Source organism: Paralichthys olivaceus, chromosome 19 (genome assembly GCF_024713975.1).
Source record: "Paralichthys olivaceus isolate ysfri-2021 chromosome 19, ASM2471397v2, whole genome shotgun sequence".
Lineage (NCBI taxonomy): Eukaryota > Metazoa > Chordata > Actinopteri > Pleuronectiformes > Paralichthyidae > Paralichthys > Paralichthys olivaceus.
In genome coordinates this window covers 5,732,249-5,756,445 of record NC_091111.1, presented here as the reverse complement: position 1 = coordinate 5,756,445, position 24,197 = coordinate 5,732,249, and the positions used below count along the sequence as shown (strand labels likewise).

The 24,197-nt window shown below is 42.4% G+C and overlaps 1 protein-coding gene across 6 annotated transcripts in view; it reads right to left on the bottom strand.

The window, feature by feature from the left end:
* ches1 (checkpoint suppressor 1) overlaps positions 1-24,197 on the bottom strand; it is a 151,231-nt gene that overhangs the window by 34,018 nt on the left and 93,016 nt on the right. The window contains exon 1 of one of the 6 annotated variants that reach the window (XM_069514840.1): positions 20,608-21,000. The exons of the other annotated variants lie outside the window; for them this stretch is intronic. The gene's annotated coding sequence lies outside the window, so the exon portion shown is untranslated. Of the gene's footprint in view, positions 1-20,607; positions 21,001-24,197 lie in introns of those variants that run through there. 6 annotated transcript variants of the gene reach the window in all.

Sequence of the window (24,197 nt, the reverse complement as noted above, 5' to 3'; positions counted from 1 at the left end):
GAGCTGAACCTTGTGGCTCCTCTGGCCACAGTGATAAAGCAGAGAGTCAGATGCACCGAGGCAAAACTAATCTGGAGTTTTGATGACAAAAGGACGACCTTTATCCCTCCTACACATACACAGGATGGATTGAAGGGGAGAGGAGGACCAACAGAGAAAAGGAGAAAATGAGAACTCTCTCAGAGGCTGGAAAATAATAACTTCTGCTACATATATGTCAACAGCGGTTGTAGGGAGCCTAGTGATGTTCTCCACTTTCAGCCCATGAAATCGTTACCCCCCACCACCCTCTGTATTTCGTCCCCAGACGACAAATATTAGGGTTCCACAGGGCTTTAAGGAAGTGGAGCAGGACCAATCACATCCTATAAGGTCTGACTGTGTCTTCCTTTTATGTCATCCGCAGCAGCAGAGTTATGGAATAGAGGTCAGGGGTCAGGGTGTCCCAGTGGACAGCTCCTGACCCCTGGCTCCTGCTCTCTGCTGCCTGGCAACCTGCACAGCGTGTCTGCACACGAACACACACACACGAACACACGAACACACACACGAACACACACACACACACACACACACACACACACACACACACACACACACACACACACACACACACACACACACACACACACCTGGAAATGACGTTCAAATACAAATTTGCGTGGGTTTTCTCAGTATTCCTCCAACAATCCAAAGACATGTAGTTTGGGGTTAGGTTATCTGGAGACTTGGAAATTTACTGAAGGTGTGAATCTGAGTGGGAATTGTCTCTGTATGTGAGCCCTCTGATGCGCTGGCGACCTGACCAAGGTGTATGCTGCCTCGCGCCCAATGTCAGCTCCAGGTTCAATATACCCACCTATTGGAAGTGAATGGGATGGAATGTGGGATCAGGTACACATGTGTGGAATGGCAGACTGACACTGACTCATTTTAGTATGAATGGAACCGTGGGCATGTACATGTGACTGGAATGGGTATGCAACTCTCAGTGGAATCAGAACCTGGACGGTGTGATTAAACCTTTAAAGTACAGTATTTACAATTATGTGTTTATCTACATTTAACTGAAAGTACCATCTATCGTTTGTCACCTTAACACATGTCCATTACATGAATGTCTGTAGAAAATGTAAGTCTGGACCAAAGTGGTGGACAAACTATCAGACTGATGGCTCCAGATTCTCAAATATGAAACTTTGCGGCTTATTTTATCTAGTTTAATTTAAAATCTTTAGCCTTTGGACAGTTGATTAGAAAAAGGTATTCCCTAAGGCTCAGGAAAAATTACTTTTTTTTCTTCTATTTTCTAACAATTTAAAGTCTAAGTAATTCATGCATCAAACTGGAAATAATGTGAGATTAAATATTAATGAAAAGAGCCATTAGTTGCAGTGCTGTTAGAAACTGGCCAAGATACAAAATCAGGCACAGCATGATGATGTACGGTGTAAGAAACTTCACCATTTTGTTTTATGGTGAAAGAGGTCAAGGCCATTTGTGTGCAAACTCAATATTGTAACTTTAAATCCAGAGCCTGTTCTGCCAGAGGAGTAAACATTACCCCCTCTGTCTATTGGCAAGCAACTAAGCAGATAATAAGCACATAATATACAGTATATTTAGAGGAGCTGAGCCCCAGAACTTTCAAATTGAAAAATGATGGCACATAACACATCAATGGGGCCACTGCTTACACCACACTGTTTTACTGAGAAAACGTACAGTAACTAAGAGGCAAAAGCTCAGAGAGGACACATGTGATGTATGGTGCAAGAAAATCAAACATTTCCAGTGAATAATTCAAGACGGCACACACACGCGGACACACGCTGCCTCAGTCCTCCAAAGTAGGCTAACCAACAAAGCAAACAGACATTTGCATCCGGCAAACAGAGAGTAAGTTTGGTATGATTCATCAGAAGCCAGTGATCATGAAGTCACGCTCTACCTCGCTCTCCGAGGATGGCGAACAATCAGACTCATAAACACACAGAAGCATATGCACAGAAATGCACTCACACAAAAAAAGACACAGAGGAGCGAACTGAGGTTGTGAATGTCTGTGCTTGAACGTGACTTGTGTGTGTGTGTGCAGCCTCGAGGTCCCTTGGTGGAGTGTGGGGTTGGAATGTGTGTGTATATGTGTTAGGGTGTGTGAGTGTCTGCGTTTTTTTTTTGTGGTGGACTCACTGTGGCAGTCAGGTCAAGCTTAAAAAAAGTTCAGGCCCAGGGCTCCAGCCTTCCATGGTAATGTCCATGACACACCACGGGCCCCCATGCAATCACACGATTGTACACACTCACTTGTTCAGTCGCATGTTTGGTTGCTCATTCGCTCCGTCCACTCTGTTCTCTCTCATTCATTTCAAGTCAAGTTCATGCCAGTGCACTCTTCTGGTACAGAACTTGGCATGTACTACTAGATGCAAATAGGGTCAGGCTTTTAATTGGATCAGGTTCCAAACTAAAAAAAAACATATTGGATGAGCTTAGAGAGTAAATCTTTTGAGTTAAGTTAACTTTTTATGCAGCTAGGACATGATTAAACTAATAAAAGCTTAAGAATATTTCAACTCTGTCATTCATTGTTTTGAACAAAACAACACAGATCAAAAGAAGAGAAAACAAAAAGAAGAACGATATCATAAAAGGAAAAGCGAACAAAACCAGTAAAAAAGAAGACATTCAAAAGTTTTCCTTTAAAAAATATGTTTTAAGCAATAATTTAAAAAAACAACATGATATTTAATGAGTTTTAAAGAGGTGGTTGATCACTTTTAAACTCTGTAGGGAGCCAGGCTTCCCCTTCATCCAGTCTTGATGCTAAGCTATGCTAATCACACCCCAGTCTATAGCTCTACATACAGTCATGAGTGTGGTAACGATCTTTTTATCCAACGCTTGGAAAGCGGGTGATTAAAGCACATTTCCTAAAATTCACTTTTCCTTTAATGTACTCCGCGGTGAGACTTATATTATGAAATTATCATCTTAATATTACGCAAAAACTATTAAATGGATTTCCATAAAATTTAGTTGAAGGATATGTACATAAGTAAGGAGGGAGCCCCTTAAATTTTTGTGTGGCTTTTGGACAACACACTTTTACAGATTTCCCAGGAAATAATTCATTGAACCTTGATGAAAAACATCAGGCATATTTAAGGGACTGATATCTAAGTATCTATTCAATTTGGTGCAGCTTGATTAAAGGTGGGGTTATGCACAATTCTTAAAAATTGTTGTTAAGCTTAGACTGGCCGGTAAAAACTTGGGCTTGGGCCAGGTAAAAAGACATGTGGTGTGTGAAGTGGGACCAGCAATACATGTGCAAAAGTGAGAAGACTATTTTATTTCTAAGTTTTATAAATATTAAAAGTGGTTCCTAAAAGAATTATCATACTGGATTTTGATTAAAAGAAAACACTATTAAAACCTGGATGCCAAGAATAACAGTAATAATGATAAATGGATAAGTCTCCCTATCTCACTTTTGCCACCTTTTATTCCTCTCCTCCTTCAACCCTTCCCTCCCTCACCCAGTCGCTCCCTCACTCCCTCTAAGGCCTCCCTGTCTTTTCTCTTTGACAGTGAGCAGGTCCCTGTTGGCACTCTTTGCTCTTTTACAATATTGTGGAAAAGGAAAGAGAGAGAGAGAGACAGAGAGAGAGAGAGTCGGAAAAAGAAAGAGAGCAAGACTTGCCAGAAACACTATACAGTATCAAAGCAGCCAGTGCACAGCCAGCAGAGCTTTGATAGCAGGCAGGGAGGGGTCCAGGTCAGAGAAAGGCTCGGAGAAAGGCTCGGTGAACTGTTTAAAGAGGGGAGGATGATCTATCGGGATGCCTACATTGAGCGGAGAGTGCAGTGGATGAAGCTTTGAGGTAGTGAGTGTTTTTCAGCTGGATGTCCTGCAGTCAAAGAAAAATTAAGCAGGGCTCCCTCACTGTGTCTGTCCTTCTCTTTCCTCTTTCTCTTCCCCCCTCTGGCTTTTCCACTTATCTTTAACAAACAGCAGCTCAGGCTCTCAGCCACTGGCCGACAGTTTGTCCCGACAACAAAAAACCATGGCAACAACCACTGGAAGAGACTGTCCAGTTCCAAAGGTCCGCCCTCTCTGGCTTCTCTAACTCCCTCTGCTCTTTGAGTCTTTGGCAAATTTTGCCAAAATGAGAGAACTGCAATCAATAAGCGGATGACCTCAAATTTGGTGATATAAGGTCGCGATCAAGAAACAGCACAGTCTCTTGTTTGGTTGAGAAAGCAGTTTCATACTGGATAGTTTGGGAAGTCACCTTTGGCTGAGGGGGGCAATGTGTTCAGGTTGAGATGAGAAAGTGAAATTTGAAAATAAAAAGTGAGAAGACAAGGACAAGGGAGAGAGGCAGCAGCTTGTCAGTAGCCTGTACTTTCCTCTCCGGCCTGCCTTTGCTGACGATACTTACACCGCTTCTGCTGATGATACAACTCTGCTTACATCCTTCACTCCTCCCTCCCACTCCTACAAGCTGTTTTTAACACTGCTCAAGATACCTTATGTCAACTGAAAAGTGTTCTGAATGCTGACAAAACAAAATTCAGGCTGTTTACAAACTCACAAACGGGCTAAAAAAAAGGGAAAAACGATATGACGAATCACACTAATATGGGAGTTTCAAGGGCTTTTTTCTCTGCAACGCAAGATAGACAGAAAATAATGGCACATCACACACTAAAGGAAATTATTAATTATCAAGCCAAAGGGAACAATCCAAAAGCAATGCTTCACCTTGCGTGATCTCGTGGGGAGGCAGAAAATGGAGTGTGGTGCAACAGTTTAATGAAATGCGTCAACATCAAAGTAATTCAGTCTTTTCTCCTATTGCAAGTGTTTATATATAGTATTTGAACGTATAAGTGTTTTGTTTTTATTCATAGTTATTCATGTGTTTAAGTTTATGGTTAAAATGTCAAATAATAAGCTTCAATAACAACTTAATAACATAGTAACATAATCATGACATAACTTTGTCATAAGGGTTTGATAATGACATCTTATGGACCATTGACATTTTTAATGTATTGGCCGATATATCGATATCTGAATTTTTTGCATCCTATTATTGGTATCGGCCTGTACGATTAACACAAGTCTGGAAGATAAAATGGTTGAAGAGACAAGACCAGCGCAAGTTGTCTGTCTTCAGCGACGGGTGGAGGTTAAATAGTTCACCTGCTGTTGTCCAGAGCCGTACGCCAGCTAACATTAGCTTCAAGAGCCTACATTTTTTTATATATTGGTTGGTAACAATCGAAATCATCTAGATTTTAACTCTTAAATATGTAACATGTTTGATCATTCTTTAAAATTGTCGCTGTGATGTGTCTGTAAAGGTTTTGTTTGCACCTGTGGCCATGCTAGCACTTGATTATGTTGTTGTCACATGCATCGTCCCTTTTCTGTCCTTGCCTCTGTCGCACTGAGCTGTGTCACTGACAGTACTTCCAGCTCTCTCTAAATTCACCTTCCACTCTCGTTTATTCCCCACAACAGATTACCATAAAAACACAGAATATGGCCATTCTGGGTCCACTAATTTACAATTTTCTTACATTTCTTTAAGAAAAATAAAGTAGATAGAAAATTACTGTTTGCAGTCCCAGGATTTGTTTTTTGTTATCTGTCCCTGAGGTCAGAGATGAATTAGGTAAAAGTGCCTTTATGTCCTCTGCTCCTTTCTTACAAGGTACTAGCTGCAAAATTATTTAAAGCTGAAAGCTCTCTCGGTGAATTTACACGGTTAATGAAGGTTCTTGTGGCAGACTCAATAAGGAGCTGTCTTTGCTTAGTTTAGTTGAGATTTAAATAGGTTTGGCAATGAGCCTGCTGGTTTGATGCTGAAGTGTTGCCTATTGGAGGACTTATAAAGTAGTCTCTCGGCTATGTGGCTTTGATTGTATTTTCTTTTTTGTGTTTTTCTGTTTCAGGCTTTTCTGCTTGTGTGTATGCTGTGACTTGGTCGGTCTCCCTAGATGGAGGAGATTTTTAATCTGTGGGGCTACTCAGTTTAAATAACGGTTGAACGACATTTTGACATCTCAACATTAACCCTCAATGACTTCACTTCCAAATCTATAGACTTCCACTTTGATTCATCTTTAAAAACATGACTGGTATTTCACACCCTCTCCCTTGTATTTTCTAATCAGCAGATCCAGAGCATAGCAGTGGACAAGAAAGAGGATGACCGCGACTGCAACTGACAGGAGTGGACAAGAAAGTAAGAGTGGGGGGAGTAAGAGAAAGAGGGTAGTTATATCCTAGGGTCATTAGCAGCATTTCAAAGTCACCCTTTCTTTCAGCGTATGCTGTTTGACAGGCACTGCCAACAGAATTAGGGATGAAAGATGATGTTGCCGTGATTAGATGTGTAACTCAGGGGAAAGACAGGGTCTGATCCATGGTTACAATACACACACACTCACAAGCAGGGTGTAGAAAGAAAAGGAGTATGAAGAATAGCGAATTGGATGAGAGATATGATAACCTGAGTCTTAAGATGTGGGCAGCATTGATTAGATAGCCCGGGACCCTCTATTTCAATGCGCAGACCTGATGCAAGTCAGCCTGATAAACACTATGCACTCTCCTCGCTCCCCCTACGAATGAATTGAATTCCCAAATTACCAGGCTTAAGATAACATACCTGGATAAATTGCCACGCTTTATAAATCTCAAATCTCTTTGTAGATATTCATCAAAGGCTGTTTCACTCCTGATGCGGAGAACACAAGAGATGGGAAACAGGAGAACAACACACAATGTGGTTCATATTAAGGGCCTCTGATCTTCTATCTCGAGTCCCTCGTTTTCCGCTACATTCCTTTAGCCAGGGGTGATGTGTGGGAAGAGACGGGAGGGTCTGAGGATTTCTAGAAGAAAGTGGGGGGCAAATGATGCTTCGTCTGCCTCTTCTATTTCTTTGGCCTTTTATTACAGCATAACATGATCTAGCTTTGCTTGAGTGCCCTTGCAACAATGGTCTATCCCTGTGCCTTTCTCTGCATACCTCAAGGAGGTAACTTCAGACCGCCTGTTGCAAACTTTCAGTTCATCTTACAGCTTCTTCTTTCGTACCTCCCTGAAATCTCTAACATCAACTGTGGAGCGAAGTCTGAAGATTCCATCAGCCCAGTGCCAAATTAATACCAATGATAGTAGCCTTTGTTGAAGGGTCCATCTGTTGCATACTCACTCGCTATTACATTAAAAGTAAACACAACCAACACCAACTCAAGGACAGGATAAGCCTTAAAGGTTCAGTGTGTAGAATTTAGTGACATGAGAGGTGAAGTTTCATGTTGCAGCTGAATGCTCCTCATCTCACCCTCCCCTTCCAAACATTAAAGAGAACCTGTGGTGAACTTTAGTTATCATGAAAACTCAAAAGGTTTTAGTTTGTCCAGTTTGGACGACAGTAAAAAACATGGCGACCTCCACAGAGAGGACCTCCCTCCATGTAAATATAACGTTTTTAATAAAGGGCCCATTCTATGGTAAACAAAACAACAATTCATACAATTTAGATGAAACACACCAGTGAAAACATCACTAAGTTTATTTTATATTCAATTTCTGCCAATAGAGCCCTTCCATCTTAATCTTATACACTGAACCTTTAAGCACGCCTTAAAATCAACACAAGGGGCTGAGTGGTTGTCGGCTTGCTGCCACAGGTACTGCTGTGAAAAGAAGATATGATCGAGGAGCAGTGGTCCCATGAAGCTAATGGCTCTTCAGATGCCAAAACTTTGAGGCAGCATTTTATAGGATTTTAATCTTAAGAGTAGAACCATGCCACTAATAATGAAAACTTATCTATCATAAAAGTGATGTGGCATGTATTTCATTTCTGTTGCTGCAGCCTTAAGGACTTTGCAGACTACATGTGTGTTTTTTTATCGTGCAATTAATTTGCACTTTATCAATATTTTCACTAACTGAATTTTGGAGATTCTACTCTGCAGATCTCTGCCTGGTGAGGACTGTCAGTGGACAGCCATGAGATATTAGATTGGGTTCAAGACAGGGCTCCAGCTGAGCCACTCAAGGACACACAGAATTGTCCCTTAGCTGCTCCTGCATCGTCTTAGCCCGGCACTTAAGGTCATTGTCGCTACTTTGACCTTTGCTGTGTGTGCATCTTAACAAGTCATGTTCAGTCAGTTGAGTTTACCACAGGTGGACTTCAATCAAGGTGAAACATAAGATGTGCAATTCTGGCACAAAGCTGCAGCAAAATGTAAAATTAGAAGGATTTGAAGGATGTCTGAAGGTGCTTTATATAGTTGAGCTGAACATAGCAGAATCCCTTCTACACATCATCATAAGCAGAAGTGTTCCGAGTCAACATTTCAGCTATTGTTTCAGTGAAGAAAAAACAAGAGAAGGTTTTACACCTCATTCAACTTAACATTTAAATGAGTTTGATAGAATTTCAACCCTGGTCATAACTGACCTGTCAAATATACAATCTGATAACAGCTGACTGAGGAAGCTTGAGCATAAAGTATTTTTGTACTAAAGGAGACCTGACAGATGTAGTGGGACATGTTGGCACAGGCACCTGTGAGAATAACAATCCAGGAACTTAAGTATGAGATTAATCCATGAGTGTAAAGGCTCATCAGACACCAAAACACTGCACAAAGGTCTACAATATGCTGAGGAAAACGATACAACCCTGGGAGGTTATAGAAGCAGCTATCTTTTGTTAAGATTTTTGCAACGTCAACAGCCGAAAGGTAGAATACATGACACAGATTTATTTGGCAACTACATAATATTGTTAGATAACACTGTGTTGTGTTGCAGCAAAAGTTGAACCAGGTTGAACTCATAGCCCTCTGCTTTGGCATCCCCGCAGACTGATCAAGTACATTTGGTCCGAACATGTCCAATCTAAAGTAAATTTGTTTAGTCTTTTTTTCTTGAAAATAAATGTAACCGTTCTTTTAAGCAAGAGCATTTATGATGAATCAACTTTGAGCCGAACTGAACTCAACACTGAGTCAGTGGTGAGTGCAGCTGATGAGTGGAAAGCCTTTAGTTTGCCCTATCCATAGCGGTCTCTAAAGGGCACGTGTCTCCAAGCAGTCATATTCCATAATGTGCAAGAATCAGATAAGATCTACTCATTAAGGGTCACTAGCTGATAACATTCAAATGCTTCAGTTATATATTATCCCCGTTTCATCCAGCCCTCTTCCACTGTCTCAACTAGAAAGTTTAAAGTAGGTTAAAAAAATGCATATTACTTATGAACCAGTTGCCTTCATATTTGTAGTCCAGCTGGTAAAATTGATTCCTGGTGGGTTCATACCTTTAGTTTAACAACTGTTGGCAGGTGAGCCACAAAGTTAATTTCAGCCATTGCTCCTGAGAAATATCACAGCGTGGAGAAAAACCATCAGCTAGACAGTCAAATAAAAACTTTGCTCTCTAGTGTTTTCCCATTATTGTATTCTTGTAAGGCTACCCTGTGAAACCGTATCAGACAATACAGCTCTCCAGTGGAACCCATACTAATGAAATATATTTAAGGTTTGCTAGAAGCTGCCTCGGATGAAAAATTCACCCTTAAATTCTTGGACAGCTGAAAAAAAAATCGTGAGCCACTTTGCTGTTTGGGGATGGATTTCAGACAGCAAGCGTAACATAAAGAGAAGTTCTAATCAAAAAATATCTTCACTGACAGCAGACCATAATGCAACTTGGTCACAAGACCAATTGCATTTCAAGGGCTGCAACTCACTTTTTCTTGATTGAAAACAAAAATCCAGTTATATTACTGCTGTAACTTTATCCATGGATATATTACACCAGAAACTGAAAATCTAATTCTTTGTGCAGGGGGAGAGGATGAGGATGGGGTGTCAAATTGCATTCTGGGAAATGTAGGAAAGCACTAAGTGAAGATGATACGGGAGGCTGAGGGAAAGTGGAAACAACAAGAAAGGCAAATGACAAGAGCGTATTCACAAAAACATGCGTTGGACATCGCAGCCTGATGATTTATAACAGTGTAGGAGCAGCTGAGGATGGAATTTTCCTCTGAGGCAGGGCGTTCCACTCTTTCACCAAACAGCAAGGGAAACTCCAATGTTCACACTTGCGCGCATGCACACACACTCAAATGAACATACACACACACACAAGCTTGCATTCCCACACAGACACACATGAAAGCTGAGTGTGAGACAAAACCATTCGCATTTGTATGTGTTTACATATACGTCTCTTCCCCTTTTGTTCTTTTACAGCAATTTCCTGTGCACACAGTCTACCTCTCATGGTAGATTCAGAGCATGAACACCCAGAGTCAGCAAGTCTGGACACAGCTGCTGAATATTCAGCCCTGCGTTCCCTCTTTTCTCTCACCATCTCTGTCCTCTCCCACCCTAAACCCTCATTTCTCCCTCTCTCTCCCTCCAGTCGTTCTCTCCTACCAACTCAATCTCTACCGCTCCACCGCCGCTGCTGCCTCTGCTCTCTGTGCTCCACTTTCATTAAGGGGCTCTCCTCTGATAGCCCTTCATATAACACTTAATCATCATAACAATAAGAGCACTCTCTTTCCAACGAATCACCTCAAGGGGCCGGTCCTAAAGATCCTCCGCTAACTGATGTCATTAACTGCCGGGGCTCCTGACTGGCTGGAGCGGCACGGGAGAGCCCGCCCCAGGTGTTTGACGGAGGGCTCAGTGGGAGCATGCAGGTCGGACAGGCCAAGGACATTCCTCTTATGGAGAGGAGCGGAGAAAACCCACACACAAGTACTCGCTCGCGTGTCCACGGACACAAAGCCTCTTGCCGGGAAGTAGAAGACAAGGCGTGTTTGGTTTTGCAGTCAGAGAGATGAATAAGACTATTGAATAAGGGGGAGAGAGGTTTGAATAACAGTATTTTACATGAATGGATCTTCAGGGAAATGACTGCTCCGCCGCTCCCTCTGCTCTGTATTTTCGGCTGGGATTTGACAACAGACTTGAGTGTGTGTGCATGTGTGCGTGTGTGCGTGTGGGAAGGAGAGGGGGTGTGCTTTTGGCTGATTGAGTCTATGCCGCTATCACGCTGTGGAAGTGACAGTGTGCCATATTATGTTATTGTGGGTGTGTGCACAGATGAACAGTGATGGCGGCTTCACGCGACCAAAAAACACACACAAAACTGTGTGCATACGGCAAAATCACAGCTGTCCTCAGTTGCTATGCGGCAGTCGCACCATCGTCTCAGATAACACACACATACGCACACACACACATACGAGTGTGAGACAGGGACAGCAACACCAGACTTTGGCAGGGTCGGAAGGTCACAGGGGTATTGTGACAAAGTTGCCTAGCAACAACCACACGGCACATATAATTTCCACTGTGATCTCCTGTGTGCCCCTGACCACATCTGAATGTATGTATGATGAATATGTTGACAGAGGGTGGCTGCTTTGCACCTGGCTCTTCATGTTTGAGAGCAAGTGTGTTGAATGTGCTGCTGCTTCATAACAGACCTCATTAAATCTAGCCCCATCCACCACAGTGAAACCAATGAGTAAAGTTAGCAGAAAACCCCCTTTGTAAGTTTGCAGCTGGTTAAAGAGGAAACTTGGGTTTTAGCTTTGAACATATTTGATCTTCTGTGTTCCCTTAACCCTTACTCATTCCAAGTCACATTCATTCACTAAAGATTCACATTTTGGTTATAACTTAAGTGTAATATTAACTCCACCAAGGAGGTTATAGTTTCCTGTCTATTTATTTGTTGGTCAGCAAGATTACAGATTACCAACACTACTTCACAGATTTCCATGAAACTTGGTGGATGGGTGTGACATGGGCCAGGAAAGAACTCATAAAATTGTATGCAGATACAAAGTTTTCACTTACTTTAACATTGAGAGAAAGAGTGTTTGTTTTTTAGCATTTCACCAACTTCCCAGGAAACAATTTATGGATCTTGGTGAAAAAACATGCATCATTTAGGGAACTGATATTTTTGAGTTTGTGCAGCTTGGTGCAGCTTGATTAATTTCAATGGGACTGTTGGGCCTTGGTGAACGTATGTGCTTAACCAAGTGCCATTCATTTCTATTGTTGTCCCTCCAGGCTTGCCATACTGCTGTATGGCAAGCCGCTGCAGACAGCACTAACAAACACAGAGTGCACTAACAGGAGAATGACACTGACAACAACTTAGCAAAATGTGTTTCATCAGGACTGCAGGTAGCTCAGCCCATCTGTGTACTGAATTCTTTATAGGTTATCACAGGAACAAGGCAGCTGTCCTCTCTACCTCTATCCCTTTGTGCACAGTGGTATTTCAAAACATAAAACTGTGAGCTGGGGAGGATATCTGAAGTTCTTTAGGCCTGCACCAGATTTGTGTCAACTGCATAAAGGAAACAATAGCATTGGAATTCAAAACACAGGAGCCGAAAAAACCTGACACTGACATCTTCGGTTTTTTGCTGAGTTAATGTTTCAGAATCAGTATTGAGACATTTAGACAGCTATCATATCAATGTTATAATTTTTGTATCATGACAGTAGAAACATATGAGCATTTTCCAGGTAGAGAGGCTCAAAGGAAGAGTCTATTTGTGGTGCATTATGGGGAGCCGGGGGAACCAGAGTTTTTGAAGCTTGAGCTGTACTTTACATTGAAAGTCATGATATTTTTTGCTTCAATGGTTTTGCCTGTTTTTAATCTGTCTCTCTCAAACTTTATGGAGGTACACTACTAAGTCACTGGAGTACCCATATAAATGAAGCCATCAAATTGCCAGGATCATACAGCTAAAATAATGTAATTTAAGTATATATATCTGTTCATGTAGTAATGAGTTAAATACTTTTTATTCAGGGGATACACTGTACTTTGGCTTAGTGAATTTCTATCTGTGACATTGTAATCGCAGTCAGTTTGAAATGTTCTCATAAGGCCAAACACACAATCATAGACACACACATAATTAATATGTGAATCAGGTACCATATTAAAGAAACAAATAAGGGGCCTCCAGAAGACTATAATTATACTTTTCACACAGCAGTAAAAGTGATGATGCTCACTTGTTCAGCATTAGTTAAAATAAAGTGCTCCATGCACAAAAACCATCATAAAATCAATAAAAGATTTTTGTCAAATTTGAGTTAAAAGCCGCAGCCTGTTCTTACCTCCCTACTTTGTGTCACATGTCAGCCCCCACCGTCTCCCCCATCTCTTTCCACTGTGTGCAGTGGAACAAAGCAAAGATGGCAAAGAAACTTATCTTTAAAAAGAAAGTGCACTGTGTTGTGGAATAATTTGGAAAACTGTCAGCGAGAGCAAATCAGGATGCCTGTCTCGGACACGGACACACACACACATACAAGCACAAACACACACTCAAGCTGACAAGCATGCACACACACACATGCACCGACAGGGACTTTAGTGTTTACATCATATTGGAAGGTATTTTTCCCCCCTCACACTGCCAGGGAACAGGCCCACGCATGGACACACAGACGCTGACTAAGGCCCTAAAAGTCAAGGGGGGTGAGGGGCAGGGGGGTTGGTGTATACATGTGTGTATAATTACTCTAGTTGTGTATCATTTTCAAGCTAATAAAGTGAGGTTACGACATCATTTGGACTGCGGATGGGATCTTATTTTTGCTGCTATGTTATAGGCTATGTGTGCAGGTTTCATGTTTGTGTTTTTTTATGCTTGTGTGTGAATGTTTGTGTTCTGTGGTATGAAATCATTCTGTTTAGAGTCAAGTACTTGTGTGGTTTGTGGAAAGTACAGTAGAGTGTTTGTGGCATTAGAGCAGCAGAGCTAATGCTAATCAGTTTATAAGGAAAATCTGCATATTTTGTGTTGGTGCAGAGGCATAATGCGTATTCTTAAACTCCTTTTGTGCGACTGCATGTGTTGTGACCAAGTTCATAAACTGTTAAGTCACCGTGTGGTGTAATTTCCCTTCGGTTTGAGGTCTGAGGTTTGAGAGAGAAAATGTGGGAGAGGACGGCAGAAAGACAAAGTGTGTTTGTGTGTGTCTTTATGTCTGTTAAAAGCTCCCAGTTCTCCCATCCAAAAGCTGGCTGATGGCTGATGTTCAGAGCCTCAACCACAACGCTTGGAGAACACAACAGGCGGCCTATTCAACCCAAGACACAAATAGAGCACTCTTCCTACGTGCTTAAAACCCCATAGCTCAAAAAGCAAGCTAAAAACAGATATTTTTGTCGAGAGCTGAGCAAGCCCGACCACCAAAATGACGCTGTTTGCTTTTGCTAAAAATAAGAACTGGCACGTACAGTATCTGTGGAGACAACCCAGCGTCATCGCTCCTCTCCTTTCATTCACTGCCTGCCTGTGACTGCTGCAGCTTCTCTGGGATGAGCATCAACAATAGGTCAGACAGTCACAGACGGAGGGCAACGAGGAGATGGAGTTACCAGTTGCGAGACACTGGGGTATCCATTTCAAATAGAAACAACTCTCGGGGGCTGCAACAATGCGTGTCTGTGTTGCATCAGCATCTTTAAGTACCTCATGTTGCCGGGAACAACACGTACAGAACAATAAAGTATCTATTAGCTGTTCCACTTTAAGGGGAAGGAATAAGGGGAAATACGGGAGGAGCAAACACATTATATAAATCTTTTTGTTCCTGAGGTAATTTTTGTCTCCACACATGTTTATGCATGCAAATACACACACACACATTCACACATACACAGTGTATGGCTGCATCCACTCATGACATCACTGTAGCTGGCCAGAAAGATAGGAGAGTCAGAGTGAGCCAAGCTGACGTCATCCTATTCACTCAGTGTCAATTACGTAATCATGGTGTCCAACGCCTGCAGGACAGACATGCTGTGTGTGTGTGTGTGTGTGTGTGTGTGTGTGTGTGTGTGTGTGTGTGTTTTATTTTTTTGTGATCGCATGCAGTGCAAGAACACATAATTGCAATCTCATGTGAGAGAGGAGACATAAAATGAGGCATGCTTATGACATCATAAGTGGGAGGTGGCCTGGCATGAGTGTTGGCAGCCTGGTGTTTTAGTGTGACATGGCGAGAGTGTTTGGGTAGAACAGGAGGAGACAGTTCACTGCAAACAGACCCGGCAAGAGGAGTTATGCAACGCAAATCAAACCCAACAGACTAGAAAGGGATTTTTTGGGCCTTTTCTCTGGTTGTGTACAGTGTGTACACAATGTGTGTTTGTCTTAAGTGACTTTTCTGTAGCACTTCTAAATTGAGGCAAAGAATACATTAAAAACACACAAGCACTCAAGCATGCTGCTGAAATGCACACTGAAACCTACCTACACACACAAACACACACACTTAGGCGCATATACACATACACACTCACTCTACCCCCTCTTATAAACAAAGCTTCCTAAGGACAGGAAATCCTTCCACCCACGTTCCTGTGTTGCTTGGCAACCAGATCAGCGTCACCGCGTGCATGCCTCTGCCGCTGCAAACACCACATACACACAAACATGAAGACAGAGACACACATATACAAACTGGAACTCCTTAAACTTCGCTCCTTCAAAAGCAGCACAAAGAAAAACAGCACTGAAGTGAGTCAGGGCTGAGCAGGCTGATACTCGCCGCAGCTGCCCTCCAGTTCGTCAGCTATGGATCTAAACCAAACATGACATCAGCCCTTGTAATGATAAAAAACTTTTTCCCTCATCCATAAGCTCTATTTTTACACCCGCTGACGTCTCTCTAATGCGTGACAGTGCGCGTGCATGTGTGTGACTGCACTGTTATGTATCAGCTTGCATTTGTGTGCATGCACTTGTGTGCCCCTGTGTGAGGATGCAAGCGACCAGCTATAGCTCAGCACGGCTAAGTAGAGGGAGCCTAATTGAGCTGAGGTGCCCAGCACTGTGGACAATGAGTCCATTTCAAATCAGCAGGAGGCCTATTGAAGACAATTATAACCTGGGGGATACAGAGGAGCATTATTCTTCTAAGCCATCTTGTCCACTTAGGCCAGCCGTGGTTCCAGTGCAGTTTTTAAACACTGCTTTTTACTCTCTAGTTGTTTTAACACATGAGGCAGTGCATGAAATTAACAGTTCACCCACCAAACATTGCAGAAATTCAATGAGTGACTGAAAAATAACAGGTATGTAAACCTAACCCACCCTTTTTCTTTTCTAAATACCAGCAATTCATAACACCGTCACAACTTGCCTCACTGGGGATACTTTATTCTAGAGCGAATCAAATGTCACTTTCCATCACAATTAATAGTAGAGCAACAGTATAAATGATACACTTGATTTGTTATATCGCATCATCCTAAAATGTCCTGTCAGCTCAGTGTCAATGTTTGGAATGTCAACAAAGTTCATAGCACTGTTTAAAACTGCGTAAAGTTTACTGGGGAAACATTGTAGTGTTTCAGGTTGCAGTTGGGCTTCAATAAAAAACATTGCTCAGTAAGGAGTAAAGAATAAGACTTTTGCACCATGTAGTGAAACTGGTAAACTACAAAACACTTGGGTTATGCTGCAATGGCTGTTTATCAATGGTTAGAAAATCCTATTTGGGAGCAGCCCTGCTAGCCTTGTGGTCAAGATTCACACAGGACAACGAAACCAAAAAAGTTCAGGTCACATAAAGCAGCCAAGCTAGCACTTTCATTCTTACAATTCTTAATTGTTAAGCTGAATACGAAGTCGAGTTGAGTGGATGATGGTGTTATCAACCACACTGGCTATGGAACAAACTATGTTGTTTCTTGAGTTTTTATTTATAGAAATTGAACAATTGATTATTTTTGGTAGTAACAGGTTTTAGGTGCCACTACCAATTGAGTTGTGTGAAATAATTTTCCTTTATTGGCCTTTTGGGTGATTAGACAATGTTTCATGGGCCACTTACACATAGAACATAAAAGCAATACAACATAGACTTCTTTGAGGACACTTACTGAATATCATGGCAACCAAGGTTGGAACAGACTCCTTAAGATATCATAGGCCAAGCCTCCTGTCCTGTCTAGTCATAACACAGGAGTCCTTCAGCTCAGGGAAAGGTTGTCTTCTCATGAGAAAGTCTTCCTTATGCAAGTGACTTGGGCGACTGTGATGAGATGCAAATGTTGTTCATGTTTAGTTTGGGCATACACCCTGATATACTGATATACCCGGCTACTGCATGCTATGGTCTGTAATGTTTTTACAATCCATGCAGACCTCTTAGTTTCAGCTGCAGTTTTTGCATGCAATGGAGTTCTTCAAGTTCTATCATACAAGAAATGATCTTTCACTCATTAGTCTGAGTAACTGTCACCCAGAATCTGTTGCACATGAGAGTGACCTTTGTTTGCGTGCACATGGACCCCCATTACCACCATATATTAATTAATTCTATGGAAAACACTGCTTCAACATTATAACACAAAAAGCTCTCACTGATTGTCCGTAGCCCAGAGCAGACAACTCTAACTGACTAACAACTGCATGGATGAGGACCTGCTACCTATGTAGACATGAAGGGCTTACTCTAAGCTTACAGGAACAACCGCTCTAGGTGTCAGATGATTATACACCAACAAAAAAGATCATTATGAATATTATATTAAATTTCTGCCAGTGGATCCCTCTCAACATTGTTCCTTCAACTGCACTGAAGGTTTCTCTAGTATCATTAATCGACCGACAATAGATGCTTCTGATTTAGACATCTGGGTCTATGACAGTTTTCCAACGCAAACATGATCTGATATTTTTCCAGCCAATCACTTTGAACAGAGTAAAAGAAAGTTTTTGCCAGGCCACAAGTTTTTTTGCTTGTGTTTGACAGAGGTAAAAGTTTTGCACTTTTCCACTGATCACCTTCTTACAGCAAGTTATCAGGGCTAATGAAAGGAAAGACTAATGAAAAGAAGTCTAATAATGCATTCGTTTAAGGTCTTAGCAGTCCAAGAATTGTCTCTGTGTGTTGTTGAAGAAGGTTTCTGTGTTAATGATAGTTTAGGAAAGGCAGTGATGAAAGCACAAGGTTATTTCCTGTGTGTTATTTTTTAGTCAGGTTTTCACTGAGCCAGAGATGAGCGGTTAATGACTGAGGGTACTTTAATCTTTTTTTTTGTGGGTGTGAACGATGACTTTAATTAGTTTAACTATTTTTAGTCTTCTTGTATCTAGTGGGAATCAAACCCTTGACAATGGAAGTTGCAGTGCCACGATTTCCTGTGGAGAGTGTCTCACTCTTGCCATGAATACACATCGGCCATGTCTTTACATTACTGCATCCCTGGAAAACACAACTCAGAGAGCACAGTAAAGGTCACAGACATTTTTACAGTGACATACCAGGATTCAGTGTCATCCCTGTTGTTTGCGTTCCCTCTTTCCACTGAGTAAACACGCTACAGATTCATTATACCTATAGAATTAAAGAAGTCGGGATGTTTCTGCTGATAAGGTGAACTTCTGGAGTGTTTAGAACTGACTGTTCTGTGGTACCTCTGCAGTGCACTTTTTTCTGACTGTGCATTTTAGACACTGCCATATGGCTCATGGTCCACAGCTGACCACAGCACAGGAGGGCGTTTTAATGTAGCTCCAGGCACGGCTAATATAATCAGAAATATTAAAATGGCAATTTTTGAGTATTTACACTGAATAAATCATGAAGAAATCTGTCTAATGCTTTTATTCAAAACCCAGACTATTCAATTAATTCACACATGAATTATAGATCCATTACGAGCTGTTTGAGCTGTGTTGAGGGAATAAGACTAACAACAGTTGTATAGAGAGCACTAACCCACTGAGCCATCCATACCAATTATCTGTGTCTGGGGTGGAGCCTGAATTCAATATTCAATTTGCACAGTTCAATCTCACATCAGAGCTTCCAAGTGAAAAAGTGCTGGTGTCAAAAGAGCCGTAACGGACGACAACAGTATAAGCTTTCTGCGAGAGCTTCAGCTGTCTCCAGAGAGAACGTAGACTCAGCGGCGCACCACAGGGGTGTCCATTGAGAGACAGGCAGAGGTAGAAGGGCGAGAACTCCATTGAGCGCGGCCATGGGGGGTCAATATGTGAATGAACGTTTGCCATGGAGGTGAATTATGAATGAGCAGCACTCTGTGCACTCCTGGAGCGAGCATGTCAGCCTCCGTCTCCTTCACTCTGTCTCCTCTGCTTTCTTTCTTTCTATCTCTCCTCCTCCTCCTCCTCCTCTTGTCCTCAAAACTCCATCATCCTTTTCCTTCCTCCCTGTCTCTGTTTCATCTATCTCTCACTACCGGATTAATCTTCTCATCGGCCTTAGTCTCGGTCATCTGATCGCTTTGCCCCCCTCCACCCCACCTCCTCCATCCATCCTCCACCTCCTGTCTCCAGACCAGGGGGAGATGGAGGTAGACGCACACGCCGCCTTTCTGAAGAGACGACACAACACACTTGCCCTGCACACACATGTATTTACACAGCCTCACACACACACAGTAGCAAAAGATAATACTAAAGCAACCAGCCCTGCACGTGCAAAGGCAGACGCATGCATTAAGTGAAATGCTCACAGGCACTGACACACACACAGACACACAGACACACAGACACACACACACACACTTCTCCCAGCTGTTCTCCTGGCCACAGAACTTGCCTATGCGTGTGTGTATCTGAGTGTGTGTGAATGTGTATGCATATGTGTGTGTGTATGTGCATTCATCTGTGTGTAATCCAATGTGCTGCTGCTCAGCCTGTGCCACGCTCTCTCCTCTGTTGCTGTGCGTCTGATCAGATCTGCCTCCCTCAACCTGTTTGCCGTCTATGGCGCGCACACACACACACACACACACACACACACGCACACGCACACGCACATAGAAGCTGCTACTACTCCTCAAGCCTCATTCAGTATCAGAGCAGCTCTGGTACAGAACAGAAAATTCATTCAGTGCTGCTTTCACAAAACCAAATGACTGAGTGTGTGTGTGTGATGCACTAAAAACTCCTAAACACACACACACACACACACACACACACACACACTTCTCCCTGACTCTACCTTCTTTAAAGGGACTGTTAACCCTCCCTTTGCTCCAGCTCAACTTAAAGTAGCCTACTGGATAAGTGTGTGATTGTGATTGTGTGTGTCTAAGTGTGTGTGTGTGTGTTGGAATGGGATCACGCTGTTCCCTAAAAAGTATCCACTCCTTTTGATCCCTTCACTCCAGTTTACAGCGGTCAGCTCAGCTCGCTTACACACTTTGGCCCCTTTTTAGCTTGTGGAAAAACAACCCTTAAAACTCTCTCTCTCTCTTACACACACACACACACACACACACACACACACACACCAATGTATATATAGGATACAGTCACACACACATGTGCCCCCACCTCTCTCTCTCTCTCTCTCTCACACACACACACACACACACACACACTTCCCTTTAAGTGCAGAGCCCAGGCAGCATATGTCAACAGCCCCCCCAACACACACACACACACACGCACGCATGCACACACGCGCGCACACACACACCTGCATACAGCAATGAAAGCCCCATAAAGTCACCTTAGGGTCCTTCTGTGTTCCAGGCGAGCCCCTTCCTCACTCTCTTCCTCTCCTCTGTCTGACTTCTCTCTCTCCTCCTCTCCTCCTTTCCTTTCCGTCCTTCCTTCCTTCCTTCCGTGCTGTCCGTCCGTCCGTCTCCTCTCTCTCTCCCCCTCTCTTCGTGTCGGTGCTCGGTCAGTTCCCAGCGTTTTTCCCGAGCCCCTCCATATCCGCCCCGCCAGTCGCTTGTAGCACCGAGCGAGCGAGCGAGCGCACCTACACGCACACACACGCGCACGCAAGCCGCTACGTTCCTATAGTGTCTCTCTCTCTCTCTGTTTATCCCTCCCTCTCTCCCTCTCTCTGTCGGAGAAGCACTCAGAGTGTGTGCGTGTGTGTGTGTGTGTGAGAGAGTGTGTGTGCGTGTGTTTCTCCGCCAGCAGCAGAGGACTTCCCCCGGTGCACGACCCCGGTCCTAGCGCGAGCCGCGTTCACTGAAAGAATGCTATTGTGTACGGAAGGTACCGACAAAGATCGTCTGGGGTTTCTGACGGGATGACTCACTCCGTCAGTTGGCACAGACAGGTTCCACTCTTCTGCTTTCGTGCACGTTTGACCGCACGCGCCAGTTCTGGCCTTGCACCATGAACTCACTCAGGTTGAACTCACTGTGTAATACTTTGCAATCTCTGTTTGTGCAACCCTGTTACACTGGGTACATTCTACTTTATACTGTATCTATATTGTTTTTACACTGTATATATTCTGCTCAAACTGTATTTATTATGTTTATACTTTATTTATTCTGTTTATACTGTATTTATTATGTTTATACTGTAAATATATTCTTTTTACACTGTATATATTCTGCTGACAGAGGGACAGCCTATATATTATTTATATATAAATTCATATGTTTGTATTTCCATGTGTTTATATTGCATATTTGAAATATTGGTTTGAGGGTTACGGTTAAAATACTATAAACTATAAACACAACAATTAACAAAACAAATATATAGACAAAATGTGTGCTAATTAACCATAAACAAAATAATACACCTACATATATGTTTTTGTATGTTTGTGTGTGTGTGTGTTTAAGTGATATCTATTTTTTGACTGTCCTCTTTGCTGGTGCAACAGCACATCTCCTCATTGTGGGACAAATAAAGACTGTCTTGTCTATCACCATGGACAATAAAAAATAATACATCATATATAATATAATAATATATCAAACTGAATAATGCATTTAGGAAAGTGGAATATTCACTATAAAAATGTCTAATCACAAATTATATCCTATTGTCTCGAGCAAAGTGTTCAGCAATGTGTCGTATGCACACACATACACACACACACAAAAAAGGAAATCCATTTTTTAAAATAGCATAAAAAATACGTAAGCCTTACATGTAATTTGTGAGTTTTCAGTGCTGGAAAATTATAAATTAGTAGCAGAGTTCAGAAATTTGCAGTGCAAACAAATCTATCTGCTGTGTATTTGTATTTCGTCCCCAGCACCAAAGACAGCTGCTCTTTAGGAGAATCATTTAGAGCCTTTAACATCCAAAGGTGCTGGCTTTTCTTTTTTCTAGTCACTAAGTTGTTTTGAGTCTGTACCCCAGTGGTCGCTATGGCAACAGCAGGGCAGAAGCGGAGGCTGAGAGGGTGTATAGAAATCATTATAGATGGAGGATGGAGTGTACGTGTCCTCTGCACATGATGAGTCTGAGCTCTGTCTGACCTGTTTGTTCAGACCGTGAATCACAATTTCATGTTGTTTGAGGTGAAGTCTGACTCTGATCTCCTCTTCCTCCTTTTACATGTGATCATCATGTGTGTGAAAATCCCTCTCAGACTAGTCCCTGCCATATCTACACCCACAGCACCCCCCCACCCCCTCCAAAAATCCACTTGCAAAGTCAAATACCTAGACTACGTCACAGAGGGAGACACTAGCAAAACCGGAAAATGTGAAAGAATTTAACAAGCTTTTTTTTTAAAGTAAGCGAGTGAGTCATCTTCCCGAACACAATCAATCTTTGGTGCAGCTACCTTCTTCCTCATCTCCTCCCCCCCTCCCGTCCTCCCTCAGAGCGTCATCAGGTTGCCATAGCAACGGCCTGCCTATGGGAGACAGAGATCAGTTCATTATGGACCATGGGATCCAAAATCTGAAGGACAGGATTTTTTTTCTTTGAACACAGGAAGTGGGAGACCTTAACAGGAAAGCTTGAACTTGGTGAAACAGCCTGTGCAGCACTGCCTGGTTCTGCACGAGGACGTTTCTTGCTGAATGCTGGTTGAGGTTTTTGAACAGGAAGCAGTGCTGATCCATTTAAGCCCTTCATAAACACATGAGTGATATTAAAGATAAGCCAAATCTGAGTAGATATGTATGGACTGTGCTGAGATGTAAACATGTAGCCTCGAGAAACAGTTTGGCAGAACTTGCTTGCAAGCTTCTGAATTAATGAATCTGACAGACGTGGCAGTGATCGGCCCACTGAAAGCCCACAGTCAGGAAATCCAAATGTGCTCTGATTTTATTTATGTGTGGGGAAACTGAAGCGGGAAAAGTGCAGTGCAGTGTGCTCGGGTTGAGAGATCGAAGCACAAAATACACCAAAGGAAACTGTTTTGTTTGATAAAGATCAAAGAGACTTGTTGGGAGAATGAAGTGTGTTTACGAGTCCTCGAATCCAGGCTGCTTCTCCCTGCCCCTGTTATTACTGTGTGTGTGTGTGTGTGTGTGTGTGTATTGCGAGCCCAGAGGGCTGCATTAAGCTGAAGTGACAGTGGGGATCTTTAAGATGTCTTCCAAAGTTTGCTATTGAGGGAGATCCTATCTCTGAGACCGAGTAACAACTGAGAGGGGGTGGGGGGGGAGACAAGGAGAAAAGAGAGGAGACAAGGATATTTATATCCCCCTATTATTGTATTTACACTGTGATATTTTTGTAATATATTGAAGATCAATAAAGTTGAGTAAGAGGACATAGTTGCAACAAAGAGCAAGACAGAGTTCACTTAGCATGATGTTGATTTTTACGGTCAACAAATTAAAAAAGGCACAGCTGTTAATCAATTCACATATTTATGGGAAAGGGACCTCTTAAGGAAATGTGATATTCCTAGAGTGTGAAAATGGTGTGAAATCATTAACTGTGAAATTAATTCCCATTGATGATAGTGAATATAATCACAAATCCTGTATATAAACCAGTGCGTTTGAGGTAGTTATAGATAAAGATGAAAACCACTGTAAACATTAATTACACATTAATATTACTCCTTTAACACGCTGCTGCTATTGCTGCTGCTGCTGCTGCTGCTGATGATGATGATGACGCTAAACTGATACTCCTCACCTTTAATTTGAAAGGGTGCACTGCAGGTTCCTATGGCAACAACAGGCTTGCCATAGGTTTACTAAAGTAATTTGCACATATTACTGTTGACATCCCAGCATTTCTTCATGCCATGGACTGTATATAAAAATGGATAAAGCATCTCCACTTCCTCCTCCTAAAAGCCAAAATACCCTGTATCCTAATGCTGCCTGTTGCACTGATGACAAAATCTGGAGCCGGGCTGCGCAGTAG